The 26,434-nt window shown below is 37.8% G+C and overlaps 1 protein-coding gene across 4 annotated transcripts in view; it reads right to left on the reverse strand.

Annotated features, from left to right (window-relative positions):
• Window positions 1-26,434, reverse strand: part of LOC149083942 (ankyrin repeat and BTB/POZ domain-containing protein 2) — a 132,619-nt gene that overhangs the window by 80,793 nt on the left and 25,392 nt on the right. For 2 of the 4 annotated variants that reach the window (XM_089234320.1, XM_089234318.1), the window contains exon 1: window positions 21,501-21,926. The exons of the other annotated variants lie outside the window; for them this stretch is intronic. The gene's annotated coding sequence lies outside the window, so the exon portion shown is untranslated. Of the gene's footprint in view, window positions 1-21,500; window positions 21,927-26,434 lie in introns of those variants that run through there. 4 annotated transcript variants of the gene reach the window in all.

Below are 26,434 nucleotides of genomic sequence, written 5' to 3' on the forward strand. Positions count from 1 at the left end.
TGACCCACCCGCGACATATTCTCAAATCACTTGAGTGGTACATTCAAAATCACTTGAGCGGTACATTCAAAATCACTTGAGCGATACATTCAAAATCACTTAAGTGACCTTCGAAGCTTTTTCAGATCACTTGAGTTGTCTCCCAACAGCACATTCTCATTTGAGTTAAATGGTATGGGCCTACGGCACATTTCCAGGTCACTTAAGTGTACCGTCGCACATTCACAGACCACTTTAGTCATCCGCAGCATACTTAAAGGTCACTGAAGCGACCTTGGGTGCTGTTCACATGTTCCAAATGTGGGTAAATGTGCCCCTGTGTGTGGTCACGTTTAGTGATCACATAAGTGACCTAGGGTGTTGTCCCAGATCACGTTGAGGAACATTTCGAGATCGCTTAAGTAAGCTGGAGTGTTGCTCCAAATCACTTAGGTAGCCCGCGGCATAGTTCTAGATCAATCAAGTGTCCCGCGACTCAGTTCCAGATCACTTCAGTGACCTGCGACACATTTTCAGATCACAACTCGCGACAAGTTTTCAAAGCAATGAAGTGGTCCGAACTCTCCAAAAGGTTGAACGTCCTTCATTGATATAGGAAGACTGTGTTTTTTTTCTCGGCCTCGACATAGAAAAGAAATTTGTGTCTCTTGTGTGTAATAGTTAGCACTTTTTCTCGGTACGCAAGAGGACCCATGTTTCGATTCCACAGATGGCGGCAAACGACTTTTTTTTCGAAGTTCATCTCGTGTGTGATTGATATCCAAATAATCTCTCACTTTGAAATTGAATTATTGTTCTTACATTTTTACTGTATATGTGAGGAATATTATTGTGGAAAGGAGTCCGTGTGGGTGTTCATCTTACTGGTAAAAAACGTCCGTCGTCCGTGGAACATAAAAAGGACTAATTGTTAAGGTCAAGGACTAAAGGTGAAGTCAATTATAAAGGTCAAGGACTAATTGTTTAAGCGGAGGAGTGAGGATTAGATAAAAGACCCGAAAAATGTATCTTACTTTGTTTAGCCGTCGAAATTTTCGTAATACTATGTAACTTTCGAATGAGTAATAACGTCCACATAAATGAAGGTAAAGTAACTATATAGAGGAAATAAATGTAACAACATGAGATATTTTGCCAGGACCAGAGTTTTGCAAGTGCGAAGGGTCACAAAATGATCACTGATGGACTTCAAATATAGATGATTGAAAACGCAATTCATTTTAGTTTTAACTGCTGAACAAAGCTTTCTCTTTAAAGTGTATACAAATACAAGGCCACAACAAGCACAATGCCCAGTGAGACGGCTGAGAAAACGTAAAACAAAATCAATTTATATAAGGGTGGATCAAATGAAAACGGAGCAGTTGCAATAATTTGGTTTGTTTTCGTATGGGCGTGACGAAACTGTGTAGAGCTAGAATAGAAGGTAAGGAAGGGAATCCCCACTGCGGAATTGGGGTAGGTAGTCGCGCGGAATCACGTGGTATGTGCTGGCGGTCGGCCGATAGTATCGCACAATCGGGGCTTCAACTAGATGCTTGGTCATCCGGGCCAAGCGCGTATTTTGACGCCCCCTTGTAATGTTGAAGGAGAGGTTTCAGAATGATATTTGCGCCCCCCTCGGGTCTAGCACTCGGGGGATGAGACCCGCCTGTTCCCCCACTAGTTGCGGCCCTGCGTCCAACAGGCAATCGAATGAACATGCACAGTCATTGACTCGTGTGCGCTACGTTTCCACTGTGCACTCAATTTCTTGTAGCGAAGTTTCTCTGCAATGGTGGTATGAAGAAAACCAAAACGCACTCCCACCTTCTTGCTGATGTTTGTGTTGATTATTTGGTCGACTTTTCTTTCACCAAAGCATGCGTGTTGAAGAGGTGACTTTGACAAGGTCGCAGCATATCATCATTTACAGATTCCCATCCCTCGCGGAAACGCTTGTGCCAGTCCTGTGCAAGAGTCAATGACAGTGCATGTTCAGCGCACACTGCCTTCGTTCGGCAATGCACTTCGCGAACTCCGAATACGAAACGAATAAATCGAATAATAAAAAACATCATGAAAATAACATCACGTTTCTCTTCTTTACTTGCAAGCATGATGCAACTGAAAAAAAAACCGATTGCCTGTTGGATGATAATTTCAGCCGAACGCCAGAACGTATCACGTGATTGCGGGCGACATTCTTTCTTATATCTCGTGATTCCCGGATGGAATCCCTTTATAACGAAATCTCGTTATTACGAAGTGATTTTTCCGGTCTCTTGGAGTTACTGTAATCAAGCTCATTTCTCTCTCACACACGTGCAGATAGAAAAGATAAGTTCCTAAGAATGTCCAGACTGTTCAGTTTTGTATCAAGATCCTTACCGTATCCACTGAAATGAATCGTTCATTCTAGTCTGAGGATTTTTTTAATGTTTTTTTTTCTTACGTTTATAATTTATTTCACATGATACGGCTCAAAATCTTTCTGAGAAAGATTTAGAGGGTGTATTTGGAAAGCGATTCCGATGTGAAAATAAATCAATCTTGCTCAGGTTACTCATTGGACTCATTTTGATCAGCACGAAAATTTAGCTCATGACGCGTCTGCTTTACGTGTGTGTTTAGCGCATGTAACACCATACCATCAAAAATATTCATCAACCGAATCCGTTTCAGAAACGGAAAAAAAAATCTTCGTTAGCCGAAAAATTCCTAAGTTCGTTGGGTCACTGCAGTTTCGAAATCAGTGAATTGCCTAAAATGACCGATTTTCTGAAAGAACGATAAGATAGTGCAGGCATCTTCAACCCGTTGCTCGTGAGCACCAGAGTGCTCGATGCTCTTGTCCGTTTTCGTGCTCGCGAGCACTTGGTCAACGCTTCAATTAAACACACTTTAAAAATTGCATTCAAGGACTACAATTAATGCAAATTTCAGGCATAAGTATGCCATAGTAGTGTAAGGGTGCCCTTCGTTTGATTATGGGTATAGTCAGTGCTGGCGAATCGAGAAAGGTTGAAACCTCCGTCCTAGTGAATAAATTTCAGGATCTGACAAAAATGTTCAGCTTCAGCTTAAACTTTTACGGTCCAAGAAACTTGAAGCGCATCAGGAAAAAAAAAACGATGCTTCACTGTTATAACGGTTCCTTACGATTACAGGAAGGCCCCTTTGAATCCGGCTAGCTCTTGAGCTATCCAAAAAACCCGAGAATCAGCATACTTCCATTATTACGGAAGGGGGCACTGCAAAGTACGAACTGTACCAACGAAGTATAAAAAAAAAACAAAAAATTGAAACGCTATAAATGGTTAATTTCTTAATCTATTCCAATATTTTTTTTCTAGAGCGAATGAAGTGAATAAAATACTTTTTTTAACGTCAATTTAAAAAAAAGTTACCTAATAAATTCAATAAAATACAAAATATCATTCGAAGACATTCGATTAAAATTTGATTAATCGAATAACATTTTATTATCAACCAGTTGAGAATTTTAATCGATTCCCAGCCCAAATAAAAATGAATAACATATATAAGAAATAATACAGCCAAGAGAGAGGAACGCTTCAATGAGAGCGTTTTTCTGCGACGATATTGTCCCCCTCCAACTATAGGCGGAGTTATAAAACGCCCGAAGTCTGATGGAAGCCTAGAAGAGAAAAATATAACCACGAGTCAAGTCTATCTCCGCAAGGAGGGCAACTGAGAAAAGTGGTAGTTTGCCGAGATTAAATTCGACAACAAAACAGCTTCTTGCTTTGCTGCTGGCATGAAACAGACGCTTCAAGTTGGAGTGGCATTCCGAAACGTCAATCATATCTAACATTCCTCCTTTCCGGCATTTAAGATTGGCGTTTATTTCATGACCGCCCATAAAACTCGTGCGAAGGAAGATAAAGAAATAGCACGGGACGGGGGGGAAGAAAGACCGTTCTTTTTTTTTTCTGACCAGCTTTACTTTCGGAAAAGATACCCCATGCAAATAAAACAAATAAATCATCATAAAATACGGTTGGAAATTCGAGTTCTTTTTAAGAGAATCTTAAATTAAGGGACAGATGGGAAAGGAGAGAAAGAGAAAGAACCGCGTATCACATGTAAAGCGTGGTGGCATCCGTGTATTTCTGGTGATAATTGACGTGATTGACGAAAACAAATTTTCAATGCCGTAGAAAATATTATCAACTGCGATATTTTTTTTTATTTAAACATACCGTATATATATATATATATATATAACACAGTAGACTCCTGCTTAATCGGGCAATATTTGACTAGGGTGTGCCGGATTGCCGAAATCACTAGATTACTGGAAGATAATTGAAAAAGCCCATTTATGTGATGCCATTACATTTCTGTGCACAGACATGCAGTGACATGCTTTCCTGACGTGGGTCGAAGAAAACCGGCATAGAAACCAGAAACATCGGATTACTGGACAGGCCGGACTAACGCACGGACAAATTATCGAGTCTACTGTAATGAATTTGCAAACTGCAAACTGCTAAAAATGTTACTGAGAAATTTCTGTAATAAGTATGCATAGGGTCAGGCAGGATTTCCTCAGGAAAAGCGGGGATTCCATAATTTTTTCTTCTCGGTTGATTGGGGGGGGGGGGTGTCGTTTTTTAATCCAAAGAAGTACTAAAATCTCGGTTCGCTCGACCTGTGGCCTTTCTATTGTCATTTAAAGATCATTTAAGCATCCCAAAGCACAATTCCAGATTACTTAAGCGTTGCCCACGGCACATTTCTGGATCATTAAAGGGTCACTTTCTATAATTTACAGATATAGCGTAAAATCGCAGGAAATTATGTCTGTACAAAATACAAGACGATTCAATAAACCTACATAACAAATAAAATCGCCTTTCTCGACAAATCACCAGGGGTCCGCACCTACCCGGGGCTAGAACTCGGTTAGCTTCCTAGATGTGCATCTTTACCCTCGGGAGTTACCAGCGCTTACCCAGGAGTTACCAACGGGAACTAATGGATAGCATACTGTAGATTGATGATAATTGACGCGAACTAATATGTGATAATACGATGCAGTATGAATAAATAAGATGTAACATGATAATAGTGATGCGATTAATGCTAAAGATGATAATGGAGATATGTAAATAAAGTGCCGATTGTATGATGAGTGGTATTTTACACGGTATTTTTAGTGGTATTTTTCAAGTATGAGAATAGGAAATTTCATATATGTAGTCATAAAGTATTTACAGTGGCATATGCAGTGTATCGATCCTAGCAGCACTAAAATGAAGACAATGAGTTGCATAGTCCCGGAACATTGGGTCCGGGCATGTCAAGAAAATTTTTAGGCTTCTTTTTTTTAAAGTCTTAAAAGTATCAGTGCAATAGTGCAATATTGTAAGAGTGAGATTTCACTAAAATGTTCATAGAGTTGCGAAGAGAATCATAGCAGTTTCTGGCGAGAATTTTGAAATAATCATGCTTATTTCTGATGAACCAGGAGGATTGATTGATTGATGGCCGCTCACGCCCAGAGCTTGTTGTGCAAGACAACTTCCTCTCTTCACCTTCTAGGAGGTAGGAGGCTGGGTCGTGTCGGAGAGCATCTTCTATTTATTCAACAAATGAAACAATCATATACACTCTATGGAAACAATCCGTCATAAAACATTGAGCACGATAAAATCAGGATTAACATAAGAAAAAATGAAATAATAATAAACTGAAGGTACCAAAAAAGATTAAGCACACGCTAATTTACACTAATTAGCTATGAACTATTATATACATCCTATGGAAACAATCCATGAGAAAACATTGAGCACGATCCAACTCTTATGTTAATAACTCTAATGTTAATCCTGTATACAACAATATACTGGATTAACATAAGAGAAAAATGAAATAATAATAAAATAAATATACCAAAAAAGATTAAGCACACGCTAATTTGCACCAATTAGTCGCGAACTACTATACACATTCTATGTAAACAATCCATCAAAAAACATCAACCAGGAGGGAGGGGGAGGGGGGTAGCTCGTAAAACTTAGGACTGTTCCATTTTGGAAACGTTCAAGAGCAATAACATTTCCATTTCTACGTACATCCGCGCAGCAAGGACGCATGATCAATTTGTACAGAAGTTTTAAAATTTTTCCTTTTTTAAGACTTGATAAACCAGAAAAAACATCGTGTTAACCGATATTTCATTGTATTCGATTATTTTATAAGTAAGCGTTACTCAAAAATAATATTGGAAAAAAAAGTAAAAAATATCATCGTATATAAAGTTTATAACTCTTAAATATCAAGAAGTATCATCTACAAACAACGATAGATAACACTATAAAACGAAACTAATTCATATTTGCACGCACAATACCGAAACTGAAACTGCCTCGAAATGAAACGAAATTCGTCCACCGCAACAAAATAAAATAAAAAGTTGTTAACCGATATTTGACGGCATCAAATGTATCTATAATCAAGTTTATTTAAATGATTATGAGTTAATAATATAATAACATAATATAAATTTTAAAAAAAGGTAAAGATAATTGTATTATTTTAATACGGATAAATCCAAAAATTAGTGTTTTAAATCAACAGCAGAGGACACTAGTACAACTTTTTTTCCGCCATCAGATTTTTGATCCTTCTTTCAATTTCTTAACCAAATTACACATAATTTTTACATATGATTAGCCTACTGGCTACAAAAGTAACATGCTTACATATTTAAAGAAGTTTCAATCCCCCTCCCATCATCGGAAATGACAAAAATCAGTTTTGAGGGCGAACGAATTGTTGCGGGAACAAGTTAAAAATTCAAACCCACCTATTTTGAGGGAAATCGACCAAGCCCAAAAAATCGACGACATAAGCCATTGGTCTCCAACTGGTGTTCCGCGGAACCCTGAGGTTACGTGACAGCTTCTTGGGGGTTCCGCATGATCAAACGCCACGGAACCCTTAAAAAATCTGGAACTCTGTCAACTTTCTAAGAAGAGAACTTTGTTGCTGCTGATACACGCAAAGCAATTCTTTATTTTTAATTTTAACGGGATAGTATTGTTTCAAAAATCAAACCACGTGGATGACTATATACAATATGAAAACAGCAATACTACATATTTTCGCATCGTATTTTCGAACCAGAAGTTCATGAATGCTATTTTTCGTTTCATCAGGAAATTATAAGCAATAAAAACAGTTTTTTTCGAGGGAGGGGTATTTATCCACTTCGAAATGAGGATTCTTCAATTGCAGAATTTGCATGGGCGGGACACAAAGGGTCATCTGTCTTAACACATGAGTCCGACCCGAGAACGGCACGGGGAGGACTTCATTTGCATGAGGGGCTTCCCCGATAAGATCTGGCACAATGGTTTATGGCAACAAATGCGTAAATTAAGGAGTGGTGGCCTAAGATCTCTTTCATTTCACCCTGGGACCACGATGCTATTTAAACTTCCTTTCTTTTAAACCGAGCACAACTCTGGTCTACCTCCATGGGCAATTTAGTACCGGTTGAGCTGTGCCGGAAGTGCGAGTACCTAACAGTCTGAGCGCGTATATAGTGTTGTGGGTGAATCAACGTGAGTTGTGAGTGAAGCATGATGTTTGAATGTTTGTAATGTTGTAAGCCTGTTGCCCATTGTGGTGAGACTTTTTAACGAGGAGATCGGCTCGCATTCACGCCTCGAAGTTAGAAACCACAGAAAACCAACTTCAGCCAACCCCCCCTGTGGCGACGGTGGGGTTCGAACCCGGGTCCGTCACTCTGACCACTCGATCACCACACAGCGGCGGCTATGTAGACTGCAGTAGGGACACACTTTTTTTTTAAATAAATATTCTGAACTCTGTTTGAATTCCGCAGAATAGCCTCATTATCACCAAGGTTTTCGAGGAACATCCTTATACCTATCAAGGGTTCCGCGAGAGGTTTCATGTTGGAAATCCCTGACATAAGCACCAAGAACTTTTGGGAGCTCCAATAAGCAATACGGTGCTAACAAGTTGAAAATGGCCGTCTTGAAATAACCAACCAATGTCATTTACAGCTAAAAACACATAGTTTGAAATTTACGAAATCTAAAACTCTTGTAACTGTTTTCAAGCGCTTCCACAACCCGCAATGCCTAAATATTCTTTAGGACAGCAAGGGAGAAGAAATGAAAATGGCAGACTGACTTAAAAAGGGAGAGATCACATCAATCACACATATGCTTATTGTATCTCTTGGAGAAAGCTCTTAACTTTTGTTCCGTTCAAACAGACTTTGAGGTTAAGGTTGATGCTTTCTCTGACGGCATTTATTATTATTACATATTATCATTCCTTTCTTATTGTGATTCGCTCGTCCTTGAGTTAATTTTCTCTACAGTAGAAGGCTTTTAAAAAGGCCTTTTCCTTTGAATGAAGGAATTTTTTTAGGCAATGCAGAAACACACATTAGATAATGGTTACAAGAAACACGCACGCAATTCTCGAAATGTGTCGAGTTAACGAGGTGCAATAATGTGAAATGCGTATCCAATTCAGATATTTCTTGATTTATTCTTTTTACGCAACCTTTTTATTTACGGACATGTGATAAGCCTTTTTTTTCTTCGGTTTGATCATCAATTAAACGGGTATCGATAGGTATCAGTAGAAACGTTCAAGGTTTTTCTGTTTCATTGTATTTCAATTTATTAACCTTCGTTGCACAATAATTGAATATCGATAACCGTAATGAAGGCTGGGGGGGTTTGTTATTAATTTTATTGAATCTATTCTGTGTTTCTATTGATGTTTCACAATAATGTATGTCTCTCATTTGGTGGTGTCTTTTGTGGTCATAACGCACTGAGAAAAGCCGTCGGTATTTATATATGTATTATCACGTGTGCTTCAAATGTTCCTGGGTTGCATACAGATGCATAGTTGAAGATCTTAACACTAACGTTAATATCCCACATCACCTATTATGAAGCACTTTTCACTGATTTCATGGATAGTCCCGATATCCCCGGGCCTCTGGGACAGAGTCCTGTCAACTAGGATGCCGGAGCCGAGGTAGGGGGTAGAGGGGACAAAGGGGTAATTGACACCCACCTCCCCCTCCTGAAATAGGGCTGGGCAGCATTTACTTTTCTGGTCTCTATTATCGGTCAACAAACCTGTCGCCTTCAGATGTACCGTGGAGCAGTGGCTCCCAAACTGTGGGTCACGATCACTGAGGGGGGGGGGGGCACGTAAATGAGCAGGGGGGGGGGGTCTAAAATTCTAATGTTTTAAAATAAATTTATTTTATTATTCGCAACGTAAATAAATGTATGTTGAATCTAAAACACACCCTAATTCTTAGCTGAGCTATTTTTATTATCTATGTGAGCACTCATTAGTCTCAAAAGTAAAGCACTGAATTAACAATTAACAAATTAGAGACGAGAGAGAGAGTGTGTGTGTGTGTGTGTGTGCGTGTGTGTGTCATTGTAGTTGAATATCTTAAAAATAATAAATAACGAAAAATCATTTTTTTTTTTTTGACGAATTCATGCAGTTGCAGATGATATTAGGAAGGACTGACACATACAAGCACAAGCACTGTATGACGCATCCCGATCTCTATCAGAACGTCAGTTTTTAAAAAATTCGAAAAAAGCAGAGTTGATTATGCACACAAATGAATAGTATTGTTGCATCGCCATCTGTCGATTAAATTTTAATTGAAATTGAAAAAATGGAAGGCGGTGGGGGTTGTACTTCAACAGTTTTGGCTCAACTAACGTAGAGCTTCTCGATAAGGGACATCCGACTTTTTTGGCCTCTTAAATAGAGGTGTTCTTCATTCAGAAGTAAATTAGTTCTCATTCAAGGAGACGCGAGTAAAAAGCCATGGACCCCCCCCCCCCACCCTCCCGCGCACCAACAGTTAGGAAGCAAAGGACCGCTTGCACCAATAAAATGAATGTCACAGGGCCCCTTGTGCCCATAAAATCAAAGTCACGGAACCTCCCCTCGTACCGACAAAGAGGAATAAACGGACCGCCCCCTCCCGTGTCAATAAAATCAATGCAAAAAACCTCTTGTAACAATAAAATGAACATCACCGACCTTTTGTACTAATAAAGGCAATATGTATCCTAAAAGCAGGGGCACCAGAAGTGCTTCGAACCTGCGGGTGCTTCACTTGTCTCATGCAGGCAGGAAATTTTTGATTTCTGTATCAGTTCTGGGGTGCTTGGACCACCACCCCCCACCCCGGGCAAATTTCATTGAATGTTCAAACACCCACATCACCCCCGTCTCCGACGCCACTGCCTAAAAGTATCCCTGGACAGATCGGATCATACGGATCTCTTGGTAATACGTGAGGATCACGTTATGAAAAAAAAGGAGGCCATACGGACCCAATTTTGTCGATAAAATGAACGCGACGGACCTCTTTTACTGATACATGAAGGCTATGGACCACTTTTCAGAATAACATTGAGTACATATTACTCACGGGTCCCGTAAAGCAGTGGCTTTTCAAACTTCCATCACCCTCGGTTCCCTTGCTCGATTCATGATTCATCTTTCGCTCCTCACAATAGTTTGATAGATATTTTCCCATATAAAGAATCGCTTCAAAGCATAAATAGGCACACAAATCAATATCTCCAGCTTGCGGCGACAAAGGTTGGCGACGTCCCTAGAAGAAGCAACGATAAAGGCATCCCAAGGTGTACGTGGAACCCTAGTAAAAAACACCTGTGATCTACAGACTTTCACAAATCTAGTTTTATTTCCCCCTCAAACAATAATCGACTGGCTTGATTAATATTGTCAATATTATTGGAAGTATAATACAATTTCTGATTTCCGTAATGATATGTAACGTCAAATTTCACCACCGCATTCTCTGGCCTCGGCGCCAGCCAATACTGCATTATAATAAATAATTAAAGTAAGCCTTTTGGGAAACCAAAGTAGTATCTCTGAGTTGTTTTGAACGATTGGAATGAAGAAACAACGATTCCAAATTGAATCTAATCATCCCATCGATATCAATTGCATCAATTGAAGCTATTCTGTTCCGGACCTTCGACGATAGCGTATTTCAGGACGGGGAAGAAGCTCTGGTATGCGAATACCACGCATATAAAACATCTCGAAGCACTTTTATAATGTGTTTTTCTTTTTTTTCAAGCGTCTTTTGCACGTTATTTCTTCTACTCTCTTCCCTGTTCCTCATTAATCTCGATGCTCATAAAGTCATTTATGAGGCAAGCAAAAAAAAAAAAGAAATGGTGTATCGGTGGTGATGGTGCACGTTCCCGGCGAACGAGACGCAAAGTGGAAAAAAAATAAAGTAAATGAAAATAATAAAATGCTACAAATCCAGTTTTTACGGGCCTTATTAAAGTCACTTTTGCTCCGTGAGTATGCCACACCACCTTTCCTGCTCGAGGAGTTTTCATCCAATGGCGCCAGTCATGCCACATTACAAGACTTCATATGGGACCCTGAAGTCACGAAATTAACGTTTTCTCTTTCCAGACTTGGAGAGAGAAGATTATCTTCTATATATATATATATATATATAAGTTCTTTGCTTTTCTTTCCTTACTTAACTTACAGTGTGTTCCGTGACTTTCGTAAACATGTATAGTCAACGGAATTTTTTTTCGGAAATTGTAGTCATTAAAATGAGGTAGTCATGTACTGGCCGATCTCTCTCTCTACAGAGTCTAGAGACTAGAGGTCTCTACCTGATAAAGAAGCTTTATTCGGTTATCTATAATTCCTTCTCGTCGATTGAATGCAGTAGCAATAAAATGTTAAGAAATTTTTAGTGATAAGAGACTCTTCTTTTCTTCGTACATAATGGGCATGTTTTATGGATTTGAGGAAGTGAAATAGTCTCGTTCTCTTATGTAGACTCTATGACCTTGAATATTATGTAAGATACCATAAATCTTATATAGCGTGTAATGCTGTCCCATGAAAAAACATTTAGCGTCTGCAAGACGCATATCATTACAGCGTGTACTTCCCCCCCGTAATCTGTGTCGGTTTGTGGTTTCTCAAGTACACCCGTAGGGCCGAAACGCTTCAGAGCTTTTGAAATGGTGTGGTATCGGTTTATTTACAGTCAAACTCCGTTGTAACGACATCTCGGCTATAACGACAATAATTGTTGTTCCCAGCTGATTATCGCAGGGATTCTCAAGGTGCGCGTCGCGGCCAGCTGGAGATATTGATTTATTTGCATATTTATGCTTCGAAGTGGTTCTTTTATAAGGGGAAAATGCTTACTACAGTCAAACCCCGATTTAACGGGACCATTTCTTTTATAGAGTTTAACGCTATAACGAGTTTGGCCTTAAATCGGAGCAGAAATTAACTAATTAAATTAATTCTGAGGAGTCGCAGGTGAACCCTGATTGGGCATGAGACAGACGCACGGGTCACTAAAGTTTGAGAACTGCTGCCGTGGAGCAGCGTTTCTCAACCTTTTTCAACCCATGCCCCCCCCCCCGCTTTTGAACACATTTTCTTATCTGTCCCCCATTCCCGTGCACCCCTGCTCCACTAACCGCATCCACGAACGAGAGCCTTCCTTCTTATTAAATTGAATTTAGTCAAAACTAAATTTATAATGAGAAAAATATATTAATAAGATTGTTCTATGAAAAACATTGTGCCAGGCACGGATCCAGAAGGGAGGGGGGAGATGATCATCCCTCTAAAGCAGTGGTTCTCAACCGGTGCTCCGCGGATCCCTTGGGGCTCCTCGTGCACTCTCCAGGGGCTCCGTGGCCACTCGAGGAAAATAAAAAAAAAACAGTAAAATTGAAAAAATAATAATTATAAATATTTTTAAATAGTAAAAATAAATCAGTAACTTTGATGAATCATAAAAATTTGCCTACGGGGCTCCGCCATAGAATTTTTTTAACTTAAAAGGGTTCCGTGAGTCAAAAAAGGTTGAGAACCGCTGCTCGAAAGAACCGAATTATATGGGAAAAATTGGTCTGTCTAAAATACGGGGCAACGAACCTCGAGAGGAACGAAAAATGACCTCTCCCAACACATCACTCTAGATCGGTGCCTACCCTGGACCAAAGTTTTTGCGAGCTTTTCTCTTCTAGGGGTTCTATGTATGACCGTCTCAACATCATGAGTCCTCGCAAAGTGTTGTTCTCTGTAAAGTTGATAAATATTTGAAATTTATGCAAGTAAAATACCATTATTATTATAAATGTGATTATGCAAAATATCATTAGTGTAATTGGTTAATTGATTATAAAATTACATTGGAGTACAATCGTCAAATAGGAGTCGTTATATCGAGGTGCGATAGTAAAAATTCGTCAAATCGGAGTTTGTTATATGGGAGGGCTAATTGTAATTAAACAAAAACTTGCAAAAATTCGGCAAATCAAAGACTTGGTTAAATGAGAGTTCGTTATATCAGAGGATGCCATATTAGAATTTGTTTTATAGAAGTTCGTTATATCGAAATCAGATTTCAGAATCCGTGAAATAGGAGTTGTTTCGGGGATGTTCAAATTCGTTAAATCAGCTCATTATGTCCGATTCAGACTGCCTCACAGTTTCGGTCATCTAAACCAGTAGTAGTGGACAAACTTTTTTAGGAGGGGAGGGGGACGCCAAAAAAAAAACAAAAAAGACAAAATTTTGGCGGGACGGGCATAATTGGTCATTTCTTCATAATTGGAATTTTTATACTTAGAAATGAAGTTGGCGAGATGTGTTTGAAGACTGCCACGGTTGCATTGCAAATGAGACTCAATTGTTTATCCTTTACAACTGTAAAAAAAATAAATGTAAGCACAGCATATATTTATTGCATATTATGTTCAAATTTTTTGCATATGCAAAGGTTTTTAAATCAATTTCTATCTAAATGGTTGCAACTGTATTTTCCACATGCCAAAGACGGAACAACCCCTTGAATGAATTCTTTAAAAACGCTGAAATTGAAAACTTCTATTTTGACATCTGCGAGGACGGGGGGGGGGGAGATGGGACATATGCGCGGGCCGTAGTTTGCCCATCATTAGCATAAACAATAAACTTTAACACGGCAATGAGACCGATTTATCATATTTACCAACACGAGATGGCGGTTATGCTCAACAACCGGCAAATGTGATGAATTCTGTAAGATTTATTATGATTACCAACGACGCTTGGGAATTATGCATAATCGCTGGTATATAAGCGATAAATTTCAAGTATTTCAAGTAACTTTCATCTTCATCAGATACTCTTGGATAGTATGCGAAATTACTGGTAAAAGTGATAATTGTTTAGCATTTGTCAAATTTACCAACAGCGCTTGGTTATTATGCAAAATCGCTGGTAACGGTGATAAATTTATGGAATTTATCAAATTTACCAAAATGTTCTGTGACTATGCATAATAATCGGTAATTATGAATAATAATTAGTAATTTTGCTTAATGGATTTATTACATCACAACTGAATTTATCACATTTACTGTGACAAATACATTTTAATTCCCTGCAAACGCTGCCACACTTAATATACCACCAAGGCCGTTTTTATAAGCAATAATGACAATTTTGCTGGTAACTAGCAACATTTTTTGCGAGAATTGGCAATGTCAGTGTTCACGATCACATCGTATCGTATTTTTCCCGTTGTAATATGGTCACCTGAACCTTGATGAAATTTCAACTACATATGTGTAGTTTTTGATTGCATCTAATTATATATTCTGCATTCTGAAGGTCTTGTAAATTTCGACCTTGATTGTATGACCCCTCGTTTATAACGACAAAATTTCACGGATTCTTCGATATCGTTACATCCGAGTTGACTATATTTATTGTCCTAGTAGTTATGCTTAGGTTTCTAACATAGACTAAGAACGAATTGTTCCTTTTTTTTTTCATTATAGGAAGTACAGTATGTTTCCAAAAATCTGGTTTTTTGGGGGTGTTTTTGAGTTTAGAAATTTTTTCAAATTTCTAGGGAAATACTGGGCGACTCGTACTGAAATTCCGGTCATAGGACCCCCATATTAGTACTCACTACTCCCGGTGAAATTTTTGTCACGAGTGCACTTGGGGAGTGTGGGGGGGGGGAAGGCGATAAATAACAAAAGAATGTTTTTGATCAACCCTGCATCAGAAAAAGCTGTAAATGGCTTTCAACTTTGTAAAAACCATTGTACGAACTTTGTACAATACGTCTGTGCATTTTCGCGAGAATAGCACGTTATATTCATGAAAATACAAAATAATGTTTTCTACAAAAATTTCAATTTTCATCGCATGATTTTTGCTTATAACTTGCAGAGTTTTCACCTAATTTTTACGAAGTTTGTTTACAGAACGTAAACATGTTTGCAGAAAACATGATGCTATACGTTAGACATACAGTATCTAAATAAAAAATTCGAAAATTATTATTCAATGAGAGTATTTTTAGTAAATGATTATTAATCGCATCACAAAAATATATATATAGTGCAATTTATAAGCAAATTTTTTCCAGCCGAATATCGTAAAAATTCATAAAGATGTACGTGAGCTGTAAATTTTCAGCTACCTGAAAGTAACTTTCCACAAATAGGTATACAATTCCACAGATACGGAAAGCTGGCTGAGTGAGGAGATATCGATGTTTCAGGAAGGGAAAATTTACCCCTGCCCTCACGGGATTCGAACCCCGGTCTTTCATTCTCTACTATCTAGGCTGTGATTATGTATACAATCACTTGCTGTTATTTTATTTTGACTTCAGTTTGTTTATTTTAACATCGTATACGCGTGATGCTAAAATTCTTCTCTTACATAGCTTCAGACACGCATCTCCACTTATTCGCATAACTGTGGGCTTATTCTCGAAATAATCAAATAACAGAAAATAATCGTATACCAATATTTGTGAGAAATCCCTTATTATTCAGTACTTTCAGCGAATTTCGAAATTTCAGCTAAGCATATCACCTATATCTTTCTGAATTTTCAGGACATTCATCTGGAATTTCTATGTAAGTTGCAGTATATATTTTTCAATCAAATTACGAGAAATTATATTTTTATTTCTTGCGCTTGCGTAATTAATGATCCTTCAGTAAAAATACTCATATCTCTCATTGAATAATAAATTTTTACATTTTAAATTTAGATACAGTATAGTGTCATGTTTTTCTGAAAATTTCGTAAAAATTTATTGAAAATTCTGCATGTTATACGTAATCAACTACCGTGCTATGAAATTTGAAATTTTTATAAAAAACATTCATATCTTCTTGAATATTCATGCTATTGTCACAAAAATGCACAGATGTATTGCACAAGTTTAATAAAATATTTTTTCAAAGGTGCAAATTATTTGCAGCTTTTCTGATACAGGGTTGATCAGAAACATTTTTTTCTTATTTAATTTTTTGTCGGTTCCCCCAAATGCACTCGTGACTAAAGTTTTACTGAAAATTGTATTAAAATCGGGTATATACGACCGAAATTTCAGAACAATTCGTTCCGTATTTTTTATAAATTCGAGAAAATGTCTAAACTTCAGAAAGGACACCGACTTTTGGAAACCATAGCGTAGATCAGTGGTTCTAAAATTTTTCTCATCCTCGGCTCTATTACCCAATCAATTCATGGTTTACTTCCGTGGCTGCCCATAATAATTTTTTTTGTGCAGTTTTCCCTTATAAAAGAACCACATCAAAAAGCATAAATAGGCACACATATGAATATCTCCAGTTTGTGTAGAGACGCCCCGACGAACTTGGTGAGGCTCCTAGTAGCCGCGACGCACACTTTGAGAAACACTTATATAGATGGGTATAGTATATGAAATGTCAGGGCGATATATCTCATTTGTCCCGCAAAAGGGTTCCATCCGGCCTGTGAAATCTGTTCGCATGGAAAAGTATCAATACACATTCAATGCATATAACATGATAAATGCCCAGGCCCTAGGGTAACCATATTTCATTCATAAAAGTACGGGAAATCGGGATACACAGGGGATTTTGCCAATTATCACGAAGCAATTGTCAAAGGCTAATAAAGTTGCCAATCAAAGAAAAAAAAATAAAGTCAATTATTGACAAAAAACAGTCAAATCATGTAATATTGCCAATTACAGTTATAACATCTGTCAAATGCAACTTAAGTTGTAAATTACAGCCAAAAAAATTATCAAGGGCAACTAAAGTTGGTGAAAGGTAGAAATAGGTTGGTGAAGGCTGAAAAATTGGCAATGTCGAAAAAAACAGGGCTGTAAGTCCCGGGTAAAAATTTAATCGACAAAAAAAAAAAAATTGTTTTGTTTGATAAATATGTAAAATGGATAGATTTAAACGACTATAATATTAACTACATGATAGAATCTTAATTGTAATAATATAATTTGTAAGTGAAAATAATCTTAATTCTTGATTTCAAAAATTCGAGTAGGTCTTGTTGAAAACAGTGGGGAGAGGAGTATAAAAATGTTGGGACGGCAAAATTACGGGAATGCCCCGTAAAATACGGGTCACATATGCGAGTTTCTGGCCCACAAACACATATTATGACACGCGGACTTGAAAGATTGCGCACCCCAGCTTCAGTGTATTCGATTTCCAAAATCGAAACATTAATGAACAATGCTAGTGAGATATTCAATACTTATATAATAATGGGCAGCTTTGATTCTTCAAATATTATCACTCACATCACATCGATATCAGTACTCACTTAATCAGTAAAGACAACGATAGGCCATATAAGTTTCCCCCCATCTCACACAATGTACCCTTTGGGACGAATGGGTCAAACAATGGCGTATTCATTTCAATGGACACTAAAATATTTCATACGAAAAAGGTTATAAGAAAGGAAGGGGAGGGACAAATGACTTCCCTGAACTATTTTTTTTCCCCTCTTCAATAACATTATAGTTCTTTTAATAACTTTTTAATTAATGTGAGTGTGTTCATTACAAACAATAATGAGCTTTTTTTTTGTTTGCGATGAACTGAACATCGTCAGTTTGTAAACAAATAAACAAAATGGTTCACAGAGTCTACAACAAATAAAACAAGAAAACAGTCACGATTCATTACTTGGGAAACCTCTCTTCTCCCCACGGTTATTGTTGTTTCTCGGATCAATTTTAGAAGGGAGGAAAAAAATACTACTATCACGATCATGATGATTGTTGCATTTTGACTCGAAACAATTGACTTAGAAAATTACATTTTTATAGAGGAATTGTGTTTAGTTGAACGAAATGTTACCTCTTGTAACTTGATAGAATGAAATGAAGGTTTTCATTGTGTGTGGACTCGCATGCCTTTAGTAATGGTGGGACTTCTCGATAACGGACACCGATAGGACAAAAAAAAAATTTTCCGCTAAAGGGCATTGTCCGTTATTAGACACTGGATTAAATGAGACACCTTTCGGATAGATAAATCCTTTTTCTTCCTTTTTAGTGAATAGAAATTGAGGAAGGGGTTCCCTAGAGACCTGCACATGCCACGATTGCTGAAGTTGTGGAGAAATGGAACCTCCGAAAAAATATAAATATATTATAAGCAAATAATAACGTGATTTTTTCCGGATGAAACTTCCGGCACAATATGGTGAATTGTCTCGAAACTGCGCATCGCCCAAGCAAACAAATTAGGTGATGTGTCCAAAAACAAATAGCTACACAGCAAAATACATTGAATTTCGAATTCCATTCGAAGTATAAAAATACCGAAAATTGGCCATATTATTTCCCCAATCACACACCTTTTAACCCTTAGGCTGTGGAAATAGCCGGGAAAAAGCTGCTCTCAGTGCGGATAATGGAAAAAATATTCTTCCTTTTTTTTTCAGTTCATTTTTGTGAAAGATCATTTCACATTTTTGCAGCGCCACGGTCATTTTCTGCACACGAGGGCTAATTACACTGGGAACCTACAACTTACTGCCGATTCCTTTTCCGATTTATGCTGCACTTACAGAGAGGTTGATGCGCTAACCCTTGGTGTTGGACTCCCTCCCTGCCGCAGCAATCTTTTTCTGTTGTCATGTCACCGTTACTGATGTACCCCTGCGTCAGAAAAGTTTCTGACAAGGACGATCCCCGGGTATTGAACTCGCGACACCTCCGCACATCCCATGGTACTTTATGTTTTATGAGAGTATCTTATCAACCTGGGTTACCACGCCCATCTTTTGAAAAATAGATGGTAATATCAAAATCAGACTTGTAACCTGAATATAATATATAGGTGTGATTCAAATAGGGAATCTTCATTTAAACCCACCATCACTGACAAAATAGTGTTGGGGATATATATATATATATATATCTACTACTCAACAACGTGCAATCGTCCAACACAGTGCAAGCATACCTGTCAAAAAATAGAGAAATAATGATAAAAAAAAAACTAGAACAAAATTGCTGTGTATATATGCGTACGCCATCTATACGCCATTTAAAGAATTTCACCTTGAAAGAAAAAAAAAATCATTTCCGGATGATCGAGCACACTACCACGCTGATCATCCTTGGATGATGGAAACTCGCTCAGGGTTAATATATTCGTTACAACTTAAGAGTCATTCCGGGATGCGAGTGGAAACGAAAAGGGAGTCAGCCCCAAATCGAAATATTGCGCCACTGCATTTGGCCAAACCAACTTAGGAGCGAGCACTGCGGTGCTCACCGGAACAACCAAAAATGCTTCATGTTGTACACGCGAGGTATTGATGGTCCTTCTCGTTAAATACCCCTCTAAATCAAACAAATCGCATTCAAGAATTTGCACTTTTTCAGTAACGTTGGCATAGCCATTTGGCTCTGTTCAACTTCTGATAATGATAATTCGCTAAGGATTCCCAAACTTTTTACGTTTGTGGCATTTTCTCAGAAATTTTAAATATTTCACGATAAACCACTACCCAAACTCCAACACTTCGATCGTGCCATAAATAACGTAACAAACTGGTTGGGAGTCACAGCCCTATCACCACATTCAATGTGCGGTAGAACCCAGCCCACTTGGAACGGGGGGACCCAGAATTGCCCATTTAAGCCCAGAATGGGACAGAAAGGGCCTAAATGAAATTCTTGCACAGGGCACAGGAATGGCTAGTTATGGCACTGGTAGAACCAGTCGAAGTTGGACACCTACGGTCCCATTAAAGTCTGTCCAAGTTAAATCATTTGATCATTTTTGTCACACCACGGTCATTTTCTGCGCACGAGGGCTAATTATACCGGGGCCTACAATTTATTGCCGATTCCGAGCTTCAGGCTTGTTTTTTATATTCGTCGAGAGGTTGGTGCGCTAACTCCTCGATGAGGGACTCCCTGCGGTAGCAATTTTTTCAGCGGTCATGCCGCGGTTTTTGTTGTACCCCTGTGTCAGTCCAAGTTAGATGACTGAGATACAGATGTATTGTATTGACACTCTGTGCATTTAGCCGGTTCCAGGTTCAAAACCGTCCAATATAAAGAGTTCTCAAAAATACAGAGGTATGAAAGCTAAAGGGTTTTATTGCAGCACCCTTGAATCGATCTCATGTCATCTTATATATATAGGAATCGCATTATACCCCTTCCAAATAATAATCGCATTGAATATTATACCCCAAAATAATAATTATACTTAACGTTAATATGTATTGATTTTTCTCGACTTTTCAAGTTTATAATTATGTCAAAATTCTTCAGATATAACGTGGAAATGTCTCCCAAATAAACGTACCACCTGAGATTTATGAACGTTATACAGTCGACGCTCGTTATAACAACCCCACATTATAGCGATCATTCCATTACAACGACTGGTAAGATAAGTCCAAAATGTTTACACAGAAAAATTACTATACATGTTTTGTTTTCGATATTACGATCCTCCCATTATAGCATCCGTTTCGACGGGACGAAAGTGGTCGTTATATCGAGCGTCGACTGTATTAATACGATCACGGCAATATGTATCGCACTAATTTAGAGTTTCATCCCACTATTCCGTGGACAAAATACCCATCCAACATTTAAGAAAAAATTCTATAAAGTCAGATAAATTTGCATCCACACACTGCGACTAATATTCGCAAGGAAATCCCATCAACAGTAATTTCCGGTGAATAAGCCGCACCACTAAGAAAAAAACCACTAACAATTTAATAGGTTTTCATAGAAACATCACAGCTTTTCGCATAAGCCGCACGATCCAATAAACATTCAAGAGCTAAAACAACACTGATATCGAAATAAAATTAAAGATTATGCTTTCAACTTACTATATACGTTTGGCTCTCCTTGAGAATTTTTTTTTTTTAGCGACATTATAAATCATACGAGAGTAAAAATTTGATTTTCTTTCACTGGATCAGAATACAATGATTATTACAGTACTCAAAATCTCTTGAAGGAAGAACGTCAGAATACTTCTTTTATATGATACAGTCCGTGGGCGGGTCCGAATTAGCTAGAAATTAACCCCGGAAATCACAGTAATTGAAAAATGTATATTTACCTAAACAAAATTCTCCATCAAGCAACTGCGCTTCTCACAGACAGTAAATAAATCCATTGGCAGCGAAATAAAATCCTACCGTGCTTTCACACTGGTTCTTGAAACAACACATTAGCAGCACACGGAACAACATGCGCGTTATAGGTGCCGACATGGGAAATGAATTAACAAACACACATATCTATAGTAATAAAAATAAGAAGCGTGTAAACACACAAAATTGAAGCCGCGCGGCGTGTGTGTGTGTGTGTCTCGAACATACAACACGCGATTCGAGTGCTCCAAAAGAAAACAAGAAGCAGGGGGAAGAAAGAAAGAAAGAAAGAAGAAAAAACATGGGAAAATATAAAGAAGAGAAGAGAAGAGAGAAGAAAAAAAATGAAATTATAGAGGCCGTGTGGTGATTTCTTTTGCCGGTAGGTTTGGTCGGAGATGGATTGTGGCGATTCCTTCCATGCCTTGTGCTAAAAGTCGCGTTCGCGGGGTTTTGGCTCTTTTTTTTTTTTTTCTTTCTTATTTTCATTTCTTCCTCAGCTTAAGTAAGGAACAAGTTACCAGTCACAGGTATAAACCTTGGTAGCTGCGGCATTCCTGTCCTCAGGGGCCGCAACATTCTTTCGGGCCCGTCCCCTCCGCTATAAGACCGCGAGCATAGGATACTACCACTCTTGGATTTATTTTTTTTTTTCTTTCCTTTTTATTTTGGACGTCGTCGACGTAAAATATATATATATATATACTTATATAAAAGGAGGGGGAAAAAAAAACAGATAACCTTCCACAAATTGAGCTACTACAGGTTACAAGTATCAGACTTTTTGCGTCATGTTCGTAACCAGAGATGGAATTCTCAAACGTAGCGAAGGGCCAGAAAACTAGCTTTTGAGGGTCGTATTATGCGTAAAAGCCGAACTCTGTTCTCGAATATACAGTGAAATCTTCGAGTACTACGATAAATCCCTCTACTACGATATTTTTTTCAAATTTTGTTTGGAACTGCTTAAAACAAGGGTGTTCAACCTGTTGAAAGTGCGGGCCACTTCATTTATTTGAAAGTGCGTCGAAGATCACTTAAGTGATCTGGAAACCCACCGTGGGTCACTTAAGTGATATGGAAATGTGATGTGGGTCACTTAAGTGATATGGAAATGTGATGTGGGTCACTTAAATGATCTGTAAATATGTCGCGGATCACTTAAGTGATGCGTAATCGTTCAGCGGGCCACTTGATTCGTCTGGAACTGTGTATAGCGGGTTACACAAAGAGTTTGTAAACATACCGCGGGTAATTTCAAAATCTGGGAGTGTGCTGCGAGCCACTTAAGTGATTTAGGACTGTACCGTGGGTCGCTTAAATGGTCTGTAAATATGCCGTGGGGTCCTTCAAGTGACCTAAATATGTACTACGGGTCACATATCTAAATGATCCGTAAAGGTTCCCACTTAGTTCATTTTCACGAATTAAGTTTTCGGTCGCGGGTCACATCAGATGAATTAGAGGGCCCATGGGCCATTGGTTGAGCATTTATGACCTTAAGTCTTTAACTCCTGTCGATACAACGATACCCTTTATTGCGATAAATCCCTGTATAACGGTATTTTTTAGGATATTTTAAAACTGCTACAACGAGATATTTTTTATACACTCTATAAATCACATATGTTTTAAAATTCCTCACCACATTTCGCTTTTTCGAGGGTATTTAATAATAAGTTTCATTGGGCATGTGTAGGATCAAACTTTGCGGGGGAAAGGGGGTGCACAAGAAATTTCTTCCAGGGAAATTTTGAGTTACCGACCGTCAGAAATAACCTGTAAATTACACAGAAATTGATCAATGCGGCATGTACAGGATGTTTCAAAATTCACGCACATCAAAGTTTTTAACGTTCTTTCCAAATGAATATGAACTATTTAACAGAAAACAACTCACGGAATGAAACATTACCTTTAACAGAAGTTGAAAAAAAACCCATTTTTTTTTAGCAATAAATGTTGAAAATGTTGGCCTTTTTCACAGACGCATAGGCACATTTATTTTGCCAGATTCCTTGAGACTTTACAAAAAAAGTCAGCAAGAATTAATGTCTGACATTGCATTAATGATGTTGGTCTTGAGTTCATTAATCGTATGTGGATTATTGCAGTATTCCATATTTTTAAGATAGCCCGAAATCTTGGTATAGGTCCACTGTGAACCCTCATATTATTCATGAATAGCACTTACGTGATTAAAAGAAAATTGTGATTGTTGCGCTATATCACGCCGTTGGATTATGGAGGCCTATTATTATTATTATTATTATTATTTTTATTCCACCGTTGATACCAAAGACTACACACAGACATTATATATTACTCAATTCATTTCACTGTTGAACAGCGATGAATGGTACTCCTCATTTCAACAGGATAGTGCCACACGTTAAAAGAAAGTTATCATGTTTTAACTGAATTTTTTGTCGATTGTGCATTACCGCGGACTTATGCAGCCTTTTTCACCGGACTCGTAACCCCAGGGCTTTTTACTTTGGGGGCTACCTTAAAAATGGGGCGCACTGCAATAATCCATGTACGATTGATGAACTCAAGACTAACGTCATTAATGCAGTATCAGACATTAATTCTCGCAGACTCGAGCAATCTGGTAAAGCAAATGTGGCCATGCGTCTGGGGAAAAAGCCAACATTTTCAACATTTATTGTAAATTCTAAGTTTTTTTCAACTTTTATTAAAGGCAATGTTTCAGTTCATAAGTTTAATCTGTTATTTTCTGTTAAATATAGTTCATATTCACTTAAAAAAAGCATTCGTAAACTATGATGAGCGCGAGAATTTTGAAACAGCCTGTAATAGTTATTTCCTTTCGATATTTTATTTTATTTTTTAAATTTAAGAAATTTTTCGATGAATGAAAATGAAAATATTTAAGAAAAAAAGTTGGTTGGTTTGAGAGGGGAGGAGACACGTGGCACCCCTAAAGCCAACAAAATTATTGTATCAAAGCCTTAAAAATTACAGTTACACCCCTATTACTACAGTACAACTGCATATACCCCCATTGGCTTACGCAGGGGGGATTACCAAGATTATAGTGTTATTTTGCAGGAAAAACCCCCCCCAGAAGGGAAAAGTCTGAACCTCCCCCCTCGAGAAAATTCTGCGTACGCCTATATATACCCCTCCCCCTTTTAAAAATCCATTGTTCATAGTTATATTGTCAAAAATATTCACTTATATCATGTATTAATACAGTGTAATACATAGTGCTATTAATATAGCACCCTCTATAAAGGGGAGGCTGATAGAGTTCGAGCTCTCGCACTGGATCTTATTATACACCGTAATACTATTTTCATTAGAAATTTACAACTGCCTGTGTTAAATCCTGAACCGTTCCACGATACTGAAGTATCCAGACCAAACGGTCTAGGGCAATTTAATTGGTAACACTAGAGAATAAAAAATTCAAAATTATACACCTAAACAAAGACTTGAAAAATGATTGAACAAATTTAATTTGCTTGCTTAAGCGACATCTATTGTTCTTATTTTATGAATTTTTTTCTGATCACCAAAACACGGTTTGAAAACCAATTTTAATATATTTAATGACGCATTGTTTATTTTATTTTTTAATTGTAAAACTTTAGAACGCACGAAAGAGGAGGGGGAGTAGCCTTATATATCAAAAGGCATTTAAATTATGACATTGTTGACCTCCCACATTCCCGAGATTGCGAAGCGTTGGCAGTGGATTTGCACCTCACTAGCACTAGAAAAATCCGAATTTGTGTTTTATACAAACCACCAAATAATCAATTTGATATCTCTCTGTTAAATCATATATTTGACTGCAATTATGCAACAATTCTTAGCGGTGATTTAAATTCTAAATCACCAATTTGGAATTCAAATAATTACAATGCAGCAGGACGTATATTAGAGCAGTATTGCAGAAATAAAAATATTATTACATACGGGCCAAGTGCTGCGACACACTATCCGGATGACAGCAACCGAACACCAGACGTCCTAGATATTACACTGGTCAAAAACCTCAGTGTTCCTTTAGCAGTAGAGGTAATATCAGCACTTACATCAGATCACATTCCAACAATTATTGATGTTGATTTCGAAATTCCCATACAACAAAAAATCAAAAAAGTTACAAACTGGCCACTATATAGGCAAGTGCTTACAGGAATTGAAACACCAGATAATGCTAGTGAGTGTACCATAGATATAGAAAATGAAATAAACTCATTAACACAAAAATTGCAGGACACTGTTAATAATTCCACTCGGGAAAGGTCAAACGAAAACAACCCATTAGCACTCCCCAGATATCTGAGGGAAATGATAAGAGAAAAGAATAGAGCTAGAAGAAGGTGGCAAAGAACCAGAGATGCTACACATAGACTCAGATATACAACATTACGAAACAATACACGTCGAGAAATCAGGGAATTTACAAGTGAACGATTTCTAAGGTTCCTAGAAGATGCTAATTGTGAGGATGGGTCGTTCTATAAAATTTATAGAGCACAAAAACCCCGTAGCCAAAGACTTACATCTATACATGGCCCGCATGGACTGGTATATACAGATGAAGATAAGGTAGAAGTATTTGCAGATACCTTTGAACTGCAATTCTCACCAAACACTAATACTTCAAATGTTCAGGTCGAGAGAGTGCTTAGAACTATTAATGAATATTTTGATAATCCTCCACCTGAAACACAAACAGCTCTCACTCCAACAGATATCAATGAATTAAAAACAATAATAAAACATTTGAAAATTCGGAAAGCATCTGGGCATGACCTAATTTCAAATATGGCACTGAAGAATTTGCCCAATAATATTTTAGAATATATTGTCAAAATTTTTAATAGATTGCTGGAGCTCAAATATTTCCCATCTAACTGGA

The sequence above is a fragment of the Pholcus phalangioides genome, unplaced genomic scaffold (genome assembly GCF_987345545.1).
Source record: "Pholcus phalangioides strain wild (caught in Gottingen) unplaced genomic scaffold, Ppha-v1.0 ptg000008l_1, whole genome shotgun sequence".
Classification (NCBI taxonomy): domain Eukaryota; kingdom Metazoa; phylum Arthropoda; class Arachnida; order Araneae; family Pholcidae; genus Pholcus; species Pholcus phalangioides.